Source organism: Lynx rufus, unplaced genomic scaffold (genome assembly GCF_022079265.1).
Source record: "Lynx rufus isolate CCGP_SWC_20201006 ecotype Redwood Valley unplaced genomic scaffold, mLynRuf1.p SCAF_6, whole genome shotgun sequence".
NCBI classification, from domain to species: Eukaryota; Metazoa; Chordata; class Mammalia; order Carnivora; family Felidae; genus Lynx; species Lynx rufus.
Window position 1 is genome coordinate 141,747,579 of NW_025814878.1, and position 11,573 is coordinate 141,759,151.

An 11,573-nucleotide genomic window follows, 5' to 3' on the forward strand; every position below is an offset into this window, starting at 1 on the left:
AAGGAAAGGGGCCCCCGGAGTGGGCCACCGCATCCTGGGGCCATGGGAGTTGCCCTCACCTGCCCTATTCCTCCCTTCAGCTCAGCCTCTGCACAGATGTGGGGAAACACAGTGTCCGAAGCCACCAGCGGGATGGGAACCGACTGAACAAGCAGGGAGAGGCGACTTTCAGGGGTCAACGGATAGCCAAGCAGGACTGGCACCCTGGAGGAGGCAGCCCTGGTCGCGGAGGGTGAACGGAGCCGGCCTGACTTCCCCCAGTTCTGGAGGGGACGCAGGGGTGCCGGGTGGTCCGGTTGCGGTCTCAGTGGTCCCCACCACCCTTGTCTGGCATAGAAAAGAAACGGGGACTCGGGGAAGACGTTCCATCACGATTTGAACATTCTGTTAGTGCTTTCCTTGTATCTCTCAGATTCCCAAGCCTTTGGCACAGCTCTGGAGACGCGGTTCGCAGGGGATACCGCACGTCCCTTCCTCTGCGGTCAGACAGTGGGGTTCCGGAGTCGGCCTCTGGGGGACACCCGCAGCTGCGTGCATTTCATCTGGGCCCAGACCTGGAGACGTGGGGAGACACGGTAAGGCGAATTTCCGGAACAGGCAGAAACGGGGCCGGACTGAGCGGTCAGTGAAAGAGTGACTCACGCAGCAGCTGGCGTGGTGCCTGGCGCGGGTCCCTTCCGGAGGAGGGAGCGGTGTCCCCTCGTGTTCCCTTCTCTCTGAGCCTTCGTGCCCACGTGAGCGAAAGGGCGTAATACAGATCCTTCTAACTGACAGGGCAGCTAGGAGTCCGCAGCGGGAGGATGCAGGGGGAAGCGCCCGGACCCACAGAAGTGTGAGATTTGAGTCATTGCCACGAGGTTGACACACTGGGACCCGTCCCCTGGGCCACGCCAGCGTCAGGAGGCTGAGGACAGCAGTGGGTTTGGTCTGGCGTGGGAGGAGGCCAGGCGAGGCGCTGAGAGCTGGGCTGCATCCCAGGCCGAGGGGGCAAACGCCGGAGGCACTGGGGTGACCCGAGGCGCAGGGCACTGGAAGGGAGCACTGAGAAAAGCCGGTGCCCAAGAGCCCCAGGGCGGGAAAGGATGGCTGAACACCGACAGGCTACGTGCTCTGAGCGCCTTCTCACAGACGACCCGAGGGGAGACCTGGAAACGAGTCCCGCGGCCGTGGTGGGGACGTCGTGGGCCCCCACACCACAGATGACACGGAAATGACGCTGAAGGCGAAGAGAATCTGTATTCTCACCTGAGGACTGGGTTTCTCATCTTACAAAACCAAGCAGCTTTGTTTTAACTGTGAGGTTAAATTCAACTTTGATTCAATGTGATTTAACTTCTATTTAGAAGGAAATCGAGTTGTTGTCCTTTGGGGGAATTATAACTATGTCTGGGCTAGTCTTTTAAAAGCTGAATTAGGGGCGCCTGGGTGGCTCGGTCTGTTAACTGTCCAACTACAGCTCAGGTCATGATCTCACGGTCCGTGAGTTCGAGCCCCGCGTCGGGCTCTGTGCTGACAGCTCGGAGCCTGGAGCCTGCTTCCGATTCTGTGTCTCCCTCTCTCTCTGCCCCTCCCATGCTCGTGCTCGTGCTCATGCTCCGTCTCTCTCTTTCAAAAATAAACAAACATTAAAAAAAAAATAAAAGCTGGATGAGAAGCTGAAAGCTAACCTACACGATTTCCTTGAGAACTCAAGACATTCCTTCACTCTTTTCCTTCTGGGCACAGGATTTATTTGCTCTTGATGCAAAACACAGCATTTTAACTCAAATTAGGAGAAAAAATGGAGAGGGGTAACAGGGCAGCCAGAAAGCTCCTGGACCCCAGTAGGACTCCTGGGGTCCCTGTAACTGTCTCTTACTCTCCGGGGCCAGGACAGCCGTGCCCCGGCCTCTGCTCTCCAATGTCGGTCTGATTCTGGGTCTCACGCTGGGCAAAGCGATATACAGCTTCTACAGCCACGTACAGTGTCAAAGAAAACAGAGTATAGTGTTGACAACTTGTGTGACACATTCTGAACTGTAATCATGTCCCACTGATTGAATACAGTACCCGAGAAGGTGCCACTGATGTTCCCAGAGTGTAGACGAGGCGTCGTGGGACTCCAGAGGGGTTCATTGCCCCTGTTTGCTTAGAGCTTCCCCTGAGAGGGGAACAGGTATATGAAGACCATTGAGATCTTGGGTGTTGTCCACACTGATGTCTACCCAGGTAGACCATGTAGCCCTTGGGGACTGTCTACCTATGTGTTTTAAAGTTTATTTATTCATTCTTAGAGAGAGAGTGTATGTGTGTGCAGGGAGGGGCAGAGAGAGAGGAGGGAGAGAGAATCCCAAGAAGAATCCATGCTGTGCTGTTAGCACAAAGCCGGATGCCAGGCTCACACCCGTGAACCACGAGATCATGACCTGAGCTGAAATCAAGAGTCAGACACTTAACCGACGGAGCCACCCAGGCACCCGTGCCCCTGCTTTTTGCCTAGAGACCTTGTCACCTGCAAATGATCCTACCCTATACAAATACGCCCAATAATGGGATACTACTCTGTAATGAAGGACAAACATTCGCGCAACAACACGGGGGAACCTCAAACCTGTTAAGCTAAGTGAAAGAAGCCAGACTCAAAAGACTAGAGACTGGACGAGTCCATTTATAAACTATTCTGGAAAAGGCAAAACCATAAGGCAGGAAGCAGATCGCCGGCTGACAAGGTCTAGGGAGGGGCTTGACAACAAAGGAGCAGGAGGGAAGGTTGGGGGGGGGGTGGAACGTCTAGAGCTCGCTTGTTGAGGTGGTTGTACAGCCCCAGATGTTGTCAACACCAATGGGACCATATACCAAGAAGTCAAAGTGCTCTCTAGAAGAAGACACTCTGCAAATTATACCTCAATGGATTTGACCAAAAAGAAAGGTTTTTAAAGAACCATTGACCAAGAATGGGTGACACAGATGTTGAAGTGAAGAGCCAGTCGTGAAAAAAGTAAGATGCGTTGATGGATGTATAGGGGAAAGGATGGACGGCCAGACAGGAGATAAAGCAAGTCCAGCGAAACTCAGTGGCAGAATCCAGGGGGTGGGTAGTTGTGTAGATGCTCCCACTACAATTCTTTCACCTTTTCCGTATGTGAACATTGTTGCCAATGAAACCTTGGCACACATTTAAAGAACACATCTAACACATTTCCTTCATGATTGGTACCACTTAGGGGGGTGCTTGCAAGCCCACAAAATCCCTTCCATGCCGTGGCCTCTGATGGGCTCAAAAGAGCATATTTTCTGATCCTTTGAAGCCATGCTGATAGAAGTAAAGCTTCCCCTTGTCCAGAGGGGGAGTCTCTCGAGGTTCTTTGCAGGCTCCTTTACATGTGTTTACTTGTTTTCCTTTCACACAACGTTAGCAAGTGAATCCTCTAGGCTTTGTGTCACTTGCTCAGAAATTGAAGGATTGGATTAACTTGACTCCATGGATAACAAGTCCTCGGGGAAAGAAACTTTGGGCGGCAGAAATTCAGAGTCAGCAAATATCCCAGAGCCTGTTTTTTCGGGATCTTGCCCGGCTGTGCAGGCCACGGGCTCCAGCCCTAGATGCCTCTCTCCATTTTGGGACGGGGACAAGTGTCAAACCACCCACTCACAAGCACGAGAACACCTCTGGTGCCTTGGAAACCGGGCACCACGGGACCAGCCCGCAAGGGGAGAGGGAATGGTCTTGTTTCCCAGTCGGCATTCATTTTGGTGGGGGGGTTGCAAAGATTCACTCTTCCGGGAGCATGTGGGGACTAGTTCCACCTACATTACCATGTGGGGACAGTGGGGGCAGTGTGGCAAAGCTACAGAGTCCCAGACTCCAGGTGAGGTGAATAGTTAAGTGCACGCCCCAGTCCACATCCAATACACTCCCTTTTTACAATTATGGTCTTTGTGTGTGTGCGCGTGTGTGTGTATTTGAGTGAATCAGATTAGATATACTCAAACTGCCCGAACCCTGCAAACCTTCGTGTGCATTTATTTGGCCATATGAACCCCGTCTAAAGAAATTCAAGGCTGCTGATGGACACAGAAAGGTACTCAAGTTAGGTGGCTACACGAGACGAGCAAGTTGCAGAACAGATCCGAGAAAACAATACGTTTAGTATGTTTTAGTCCAAGAAATGAGAACACTATGCTGTATGGTCGTGGGCTGGGGGGGGGGTTCTAGATGACTTCCCCCCTCTCCCTTATGTGTTTGTCTATTGCTTGATTCTTGCACCACAGAGACGTGATGGTTTTGTATCAGCTCAAAACGGAATGAAGGTGTTTGTTTTCTAGCGTTACTGCCCAAGCTCGTGGTCTTCACAGCCTTGACAACTGACGTGCGTGTACGTGTGTACATGTGCACACATGCACACACGCACACACATTCATATGGACTTAAACAATTTCCGATCTCGCTGTTTCGGAGGAAAACCCGACACGCACAAAGTGGGTGATGTTTGGCTCACATATTTCAAGATGCTTTTCGTCTCCTGGAACCCTCCTCCCCCTGCCCCCACCCCCAACTTAATACACTAGCTCCACGTTACCCAGAAAATGTGCTCTTTTGCTAATTTTCTGCTTTTAAGCAGAGACCAAGTTGTTATTCTAGTGAGTAACTTTTGGGCTCTTTTTATCTGTCTACAAACAACCAATCTGAGAATAAAAGGCTTTGGGATCTGTCACCAAGCCCTGAGTTCTCTAACCCCTCTGCAGTTTTCTGCCTTTCTTTCTTTCTTTCTTTCTTTCTTTCCTTTCTTTCAAATTTGTGTTCATTGTAGTAGTGTTTCTTCTTCCTCTCCTTCCCTTTTCCCTCCACACCCTCTCTTTTGTCCGCCCTTGGCTGGACACAGCTAAAATATCTGTCCAGATCAATGTACATACAAAGAGAGCGCTTTTTCAACCAACAGAACCCCCTTGAATTATTCAAAGTATCTCCCTTTCTCGGGTTTCCCGTCCTTTTTTTCCTTGACAGTAGGAGCTGGAATGGGGCACTTGGCAATGGCACTCCCAGACTCAGTCATTAAGGCAGAAGAAGGGTGAGCCTTCTAGAGAAGCAATTACTCTTCTGGACCATGAGAAAATAGGTAACGCCACGTCTGAAGGTGTATAAAGGACTCTTACATCAGTGGGAATGCGAGGGTCTCTAAACAAGACACAGCCGAATCCTCTGGAACTGGCAGAACTGTGGGGTAAACACGATGTGGGACTGGGGGGCGACTCAGGCCTGGGGGGGGAGCGGGGTGGGGGGCAGCCTGCCTGCTGTCTGAGCTGAGGCTGTTGATGGACAATTTTAGCAGGCGGATAAAATGGAGCCCAGAAGAGTGTGTAACTTAGGGATTGTGGGGAATGTTCTAAAAGGCGTCTTTCTTCGGTTTTTATACTTGGGGCGCCCCCTCTTTTACCGGCTCCCAAATCTTTAAGCTTACGGCTTTACAGCAAACAGACACCACCACAGGGATTCTCGGGTGGGGAGACGGACCAGAGAGGCCCGGCCCGCAGCGGCAGCAATGCCGGAAGGAACAGACACTCAGGGCGATTCCGATGGCATCAGGGCAGCGGCCTGGCGGGTACGAGGCAGCAACGTGGCTTCTGCTCCTCTGGGATGTTCGAGTGTCTGCGCGCTGAGAACCCAGCTCGAGGCATCCCCAGGCCAGACTCCCAGGGGAGGGGGCGCAGGGAAACGTGAGAGTGTCCAGGCCCGGCCCGGCCAGCGAGCGGGGAGCCAGTGCCGAAAGCCGATAGTAAGCGGGCCTGCTCTGTAAGCCGACGCTGGCTCTCGGGCGGGCAGGGGCCATCTGCGCAGTGGTGGCCCCGTGGGGACAGAGGCCGTCGGGAAAGGCGCCCCGCGCACCTTCCGTAGGCCTCTCTGGCTCCCCGGGACCCGCCCGGAGCCTCGGCCCTCGGCCTGAGCTCCATTGGAGCCGCCTGTTATTTAGAAGAGACTCCGAGAGCTTTCCAGGGACCAGAGGGCTCCACAAAGCCACACGGGGTGAGGAGGAACCGCAAGGTGTTCTTACCTCCTTGTGCGGAACTGCACGTCCAGGACGGCCACGGACGGGAGAGCCCTCCTTCGAAGTCTGGCCCGCGCTCCCAGACACGGTCCAGAAGTCTCCCCGCTGCCCGCAGGCCCCCAGCCGCCCCGTCCCAAAGAAGAACGCCACCCACTGAGCCAGGAGAACGGGCAGAGGAGCAGACCTGACAGCCGAGTCACGTTACCCCTGGGAAGGAAGTCGCCAGTGGTATCTCTGAGCAGCATCCCTAATCTCAGCCGTGTATCGGCTTTGTCACTGCTGTCTTCCCAGGGACCCAGGGAGCGGTCACTGGGGTCCGCGAGGGCGCCATTCGGCGGCCTTGTCCGTCAAAGCTCCACCAGACGGAGAGGCAAACCTCTGGAGGACACGACAAGACGTCCTCGGGCTGTGTCATCTGGATGTTTTTTACTGGTACGGAGAACGGCCTGGGGATCCACCGTTGGGGAAAACACCGGGTTTTCCAGAAGAAAGGAGTTGTCGCACCCCCAGAGGCCAGAGTGGTTTTCCTGGGCGCGGCTGGACCCTCCCGCCTGCGGTGCTGCCCAGGGCTGGATGTGCGGGCGGGTGACGTCAAGGCTCAGGAAGAAGGGCCACCTTCCCCAATGCGGCATTTACCCCCCAACCGCCCCAAGGCACTGGTGGCCCCGCTGCACTGTCCCCCACGTCACTGTCACCACTTGTGTCCTCTCAGATGCCAGCAGCCACCACGGCCATGTACCAGGCACGGTGCAAGGAGGGGACACAAGTCATGTCTTTTAACCTCCCCAGTAGCACTGTGAGGCTGGTGGCATCGTAACAGCCACGTTACAGTCAAGGAGGTGGGCACCAGGGAGGTACAGGGACCCCCCACAGGCCAGTAGCTAAGAAGTCTCCCTGCCGTCAGAGCGTTACCCTTGCCAGGGGTCCCGTCCCTCAGTGTCCCCTAACTGTGGCAGAGTAAAGGAAAGGCAGGCTCATGGCCAGCCCAGACGCTGCTGTCCTTGTTCAGAAAGTCCAGGCGTCCATTGAGCTATTGGTCACACCCCTCTTTGCCCGGGGGTCTCAGGTAGGCAGCCTGGCAGGGTTTCCGGGGTGTCAGAGGAGCCCCTCTTCAGCCTGCCCACCATCGTGGATTTGGGCCTTTTTCTGGTGGCCCCTCATAAAATGCAAATATCCCAGGGGCACCTGGGCGGCTCAGTCGGGTGGGTTTCTGGCTTTGGCTCAGGTCACGATCCCGCGGTTCGTGGGTTCGAGCCCGGAGTCAGGCTCTGTGCTGACAGCTCAGAGGCTGGAGCCTGCTTCGGATTCTGTGTCTCCCTCTCCCTCTGCCCTTCCCCAGCTCGTGCTCTGTCTCAAAAATGAATAAACATTAAAAAAAATTTTTTTAGGGGCGTCTGGGTGGCTCAGTCGGTTGAGCGTCTGACTTCGGCTCAGGTCACGATCTCATGGTTTGTGGGTTCGAGCCCCGCATCGGGCTCTGTGCTGACAGCTCGGAGCCTGGAGCCTGCTTCAGGTTCTGTGTCTCCCTCTCTCTCTCTCTGCCCCTCCCCTGCTCACACTCGGTCTCTCTCTCAAAAATAAAATAAAGATTAAAAAAAAAATCTAAAAAAAATTTTAATGCAAATATCTCTACGAAGGGCAACACGTTGTAACTCTCATACCTTGGTTCCATCACGTGGCATGCCACCCTACTACAGACCGTAAACATCTCGTTACAGACACCGGGAGTGAAAAGCAGCACCCAGGGGTAGCAAGGGAAGGTGGCCTTCGAGAGTCATTGCTTTAATAAGAAGACAATTTTGCTTGAACTCAAGCCTTTACTGAGTATTCTAGGTGCCGGGCATTTTGCGGAGTTATAGGCCTGTCCTCATGTCTGCAATTTACTTTAAAATACTTTGGCAGGAAGTAGATAAAGCGAATATGGCAACATGGTAACGATTGTTAAGCTTAGGTGATGGGTGTATGGGATTCGTTATATTATTTTCTCTACTTCTCTGTATAGTTGAAAATTTTCATAAGAAGAAAGCTTAAGGAAAAACAAAGCTTTCCAGTAGCTCAGAATCCATGTTCTACCGCAAGGATGACAGGCTCTGTGGTAAGCATAATTCTAAGATGGCCCCTGACTCCTGACCCTGGCACACATGCTCTGTGTGATTCCCTTATCTCCAGTGTGGGAAACACCTGGAATATGATGAGATTTTACTTCCATGATTAGGTTATATGGGCAAAGAAGGATTTTACAGATGTAATTAAGATCCCTGATCCCTGATTTTGAACTAATCAAAAGGAGATTGTCCTGGGTGGGCCTGGCCTAATCAGGAGAACTCTTTGCAGGAGAGATTACAAGCAGTACCAGGTACTCTCTAGTTGACCTTAAGAAAACAGAACTGCCATGGTGGAGAGAGGGCCCTGTGGGTAGCCTTTTCTTGCTGAGGGCCTCAGTCCTACCACAAGGAACTAAATTCTGCCAACAACCGTTGAGTTTGGAAGGAGACTCTGAGCCTCAGAGGGTTCAGCAGTTATGGCTGACACACTGACCACAGCATTGGCTGACCCTGAGCAGACCCAGCTGATTCATGCCTAGTCTCCTGACCGATGGAAACCGTGAGGTAATAAATGTGTATTGTTTGAAGACAATAAGCTTGTGGTAACTAGCTACAAAGCAACAGAATACAAATACAGCTTTTTGCTGTTGAGGCAGATCTAATTGATGAGAAATAGTACTGGGTTGGAAAGGATTCCAAGACTGGGCCTGGCTTCCCTGGGTGAGGAGAATGGTGGTCGATTAGCAATGCCTGCATGGGCACAGGGGGTGCAGAGTTGATTAGCAACGCCTGCATGGGCACAGAAGTGCACAGTGGTGGCATGTGTATCTCCTATTGCCATTCAAGGTCCCTTTGTGAATTTTGGGGAAAAGGTTAACTTATTTTTTCTCAGTAACAGAATCACCCCGAGGGTTACTCTTGGGTCTCTGAGTCAGAGGGGATGCTGACCTGTGAGAAAAGCCTCAGAGAAAGGGGACAGAAAAAGTTATCAAAGACAGAGTTCAGCAACTGCAAAACAATGTCTAGGGCCAGCCTTGTAGGCTGGTGTTTGCAGTGAGAAACTTCTCCATTGTTCTCGCTTCAGCGTCCTCACTCTTTTCCCCTTTCCACGGCCTCTACTCCTCGGCCTTCAAACACGCACAGGTGTTCCGTGAGTTGGCAAAGTCAACCCCAGGCAAAGTCGCTTGATCCGCTGCTGATTCTGACTCACACTGACTCTAACACGGCGGGCCTCTTGACCACTCTGGAGGAATGTCAGAAACCCACCCCCACCTTCCTCAGACGCTTACGCCAAAGAGGTCAGGACCAGCCTGCTTAATGTCAAACCTGGATTAAGCATTTGTTAACACCTCATTGTTTCGTATTAAAACCATGCAGAAACCTTCTCCCAAAGTCCAGGTGTTAGTCCCATAATTTAAGTACGATCGCTGTCACGAAACCGGTCCTTCTCCCAAGTTCTTGCCTGTGGAGGGAAGGCTGCCCCACCCCCACCCCACCGCCATGCAACAACACAGATCATACTCGACCCTTTCTCAGCGACATGCCCCACACCGGAGGTCTTGTCCGAAATCGGCGGGACCACAGCTCTTTTCCCCACGGACACAGAACGAAGGCTCGCAAAAGCCAGAGTCCGAACTTGAGAGGTTCAGGTGAAAGAAACAGATAAGAAAATTGCTAACGGCTGTTCCATTATATTAAAGATTCTGCTGCGTGCAGTTTCTTGCACGTGGGGTGCTATTTGAAACCCAAGCAGCCCAGCTGGGCCCCCCACGCTAACACATCGTCACCGTTTGCCATTTATCCTCCCAAACCCCTCATTCCTCTTAATTCAACCGTCTTCACCGGGGGCTTCTAACACGTAAGAAAGTCTCGCCAACATCTAATGAGGCTGAAACAGCACCGTGTGATGGGCCTTTAGCGAGAGCAACACCCAGCCCTTAAACCGGGGCCCGGGGGTCCACAGTGGTCACACTCTGTGTCACGGCCTACTGTCCGCTGGTGAGTATTTAAAGAGTTAGCTGTTCGTGTTTAGACTTGAGGGCTTGGACTGAGAAACTAGCATGTTTTTGTTTTCTGGAAAAGTCTGGAAACCTGGCCACGTGGGCCTCCGTTCCTCATGAAAACAACGTGACGACAATATGGTGTCTTCTTATGGGGGGCACACGTGTTCCCCATTTACCACAGTCTCTACCGCTCCCTGTTGCCTCTTCAGGCCGAGGCCGGAAGTCACTGACGCTCGTCATCATGGCTTTACTGTTGTTTTTCTCATGACAAAGACGAGTGCTGTGAAAACAGCCCTTGACCCACTCACGTACCTCGGCAGCCTAGCCCCTCGATTTGAACTTGCTGACACGTGGGGTTAAATGACCCTCCCCACACCAGTATGGTAATAGACCCACACCAGTATGGTACTTACTGGGGGGTGATGGTCCCGGCATATATTAGGAACGCTCTTTCTTTCTCAGATTACTTCAACACTGAACTCTCCCTTTTGGTTAGCGTTTCTGTCAACTCAAGGGGAACCTCAGTGAGAGTCTGATAATTTAGGAAACACACGACTGGTCCTTTAACGGAAATGTGACTCACCCGAGTCTCACCCGCTCTAGCTACCTGCCCGTTTGATCGGACATCTGGCGCCTGGCCCCCCTGTCGTAAACGAAAGTTCCAATTCACACAACCCCTTGACTGGTGTCAATACTCATTTGTAGTTTCCATCTAGATGCAGAAATAAAGAGAGAGGCCCTCTCTCACCTGCTACTTGAAACAAGGCATATTTTGTTACCTCTAATTAGGAGGCAGCTACAGGAAGGAAGGGGGAAGGAGGGGAGGAGGAGGACTGAGGGTGCCCCGGACGAGGAGGGGGCAGGGAGGGGTGCGGAGGGGAGGCCAGCACAGAGGAGGGGCGCAGGCCACACCCTTGGGACACTCACGGTTGAGCTGCCTTCTCCGGATCCTGTCCCTCCGTGGCCTGCTTCTGACCCAGTGTAATCGTGAAGGTAGCACCATGGTCCCGGCCTGAGCCTTCTACGACCTTCTCATGGCAGGGAGCAAAAGGGCGCCGGGGGATACGGAAGCCAAGTCCACTTGTACCAAAGAAAAAAAAAAAGCACCCCAAACACAAACCGTCTGCTCTTTTTTGTGTCTGAGGCTTCCGTCGACTTCTTTATCTTCTAACTTGCTTTTTCCTCTCCTTCCCTTCGCTCCCCGCTGGCCCGAAGGCGGCTGCCGGGCCGCGGGGCCGAGCCTCTCCCGGCCTCCTGTGCCATGTTTTATGCATGAAGATGATGGGGCGGTAATTTATTCCAGAGGAGCTCCTGTGTCCGCCCCGCGTCACAGCAGCCGGGCGCTGGCTGGGGGAGGGCGGGTGGCGGGTCCGCGGGAAGGACGGGCTCCCGCTCTGCAGGCGGGATTGCGGAGCTGGCGGGGGGCCGGGGCCCTCACACCTTGGGGCACTTGATCTATTTACTGTTGGGTCTCTGGCACCAGGCACAGGGCGGTGAACAGC

General features: G+C 53.1%; 2 long non-coding RNA genes across 2 annotated transcripts in view; both read right to left on the reverse strand.

Moving 5' to 3' along the window:
* LOC124529282 (uncharacterized) overlaps nucleotides 1-11,078 on the reverse strand; it is a 75,342-nt gene extending 64,264 nt beyond the window's left edge. Inside the window, exon 1 of the long non-coding RNA XR_006966303.1 lies at nucleotides 10,999-11,078. This is a non-coding gene — a long non-coding RNA (uncharacterized LOC124529282). The remainder of the gene's footprint in view (nucleotides 1-10,998) is intronic.
* On the reverse strand, nucleotides 360-1,463 carry LOC124529283 (uncharacterized). Its single transcript, XR_006966304.1, has 2 exons — nucleotides 643-1,463; nucleotides 360-554 (listed from the first exon to the last, which is right to left on the reverse strand). It is a non-coding gene; the product is annotated as an uncharacterized LOC124529283 (long non-coding RNA).
* Nucleotides 11,079-11,573: the final 495 nt, after the last annotated feature.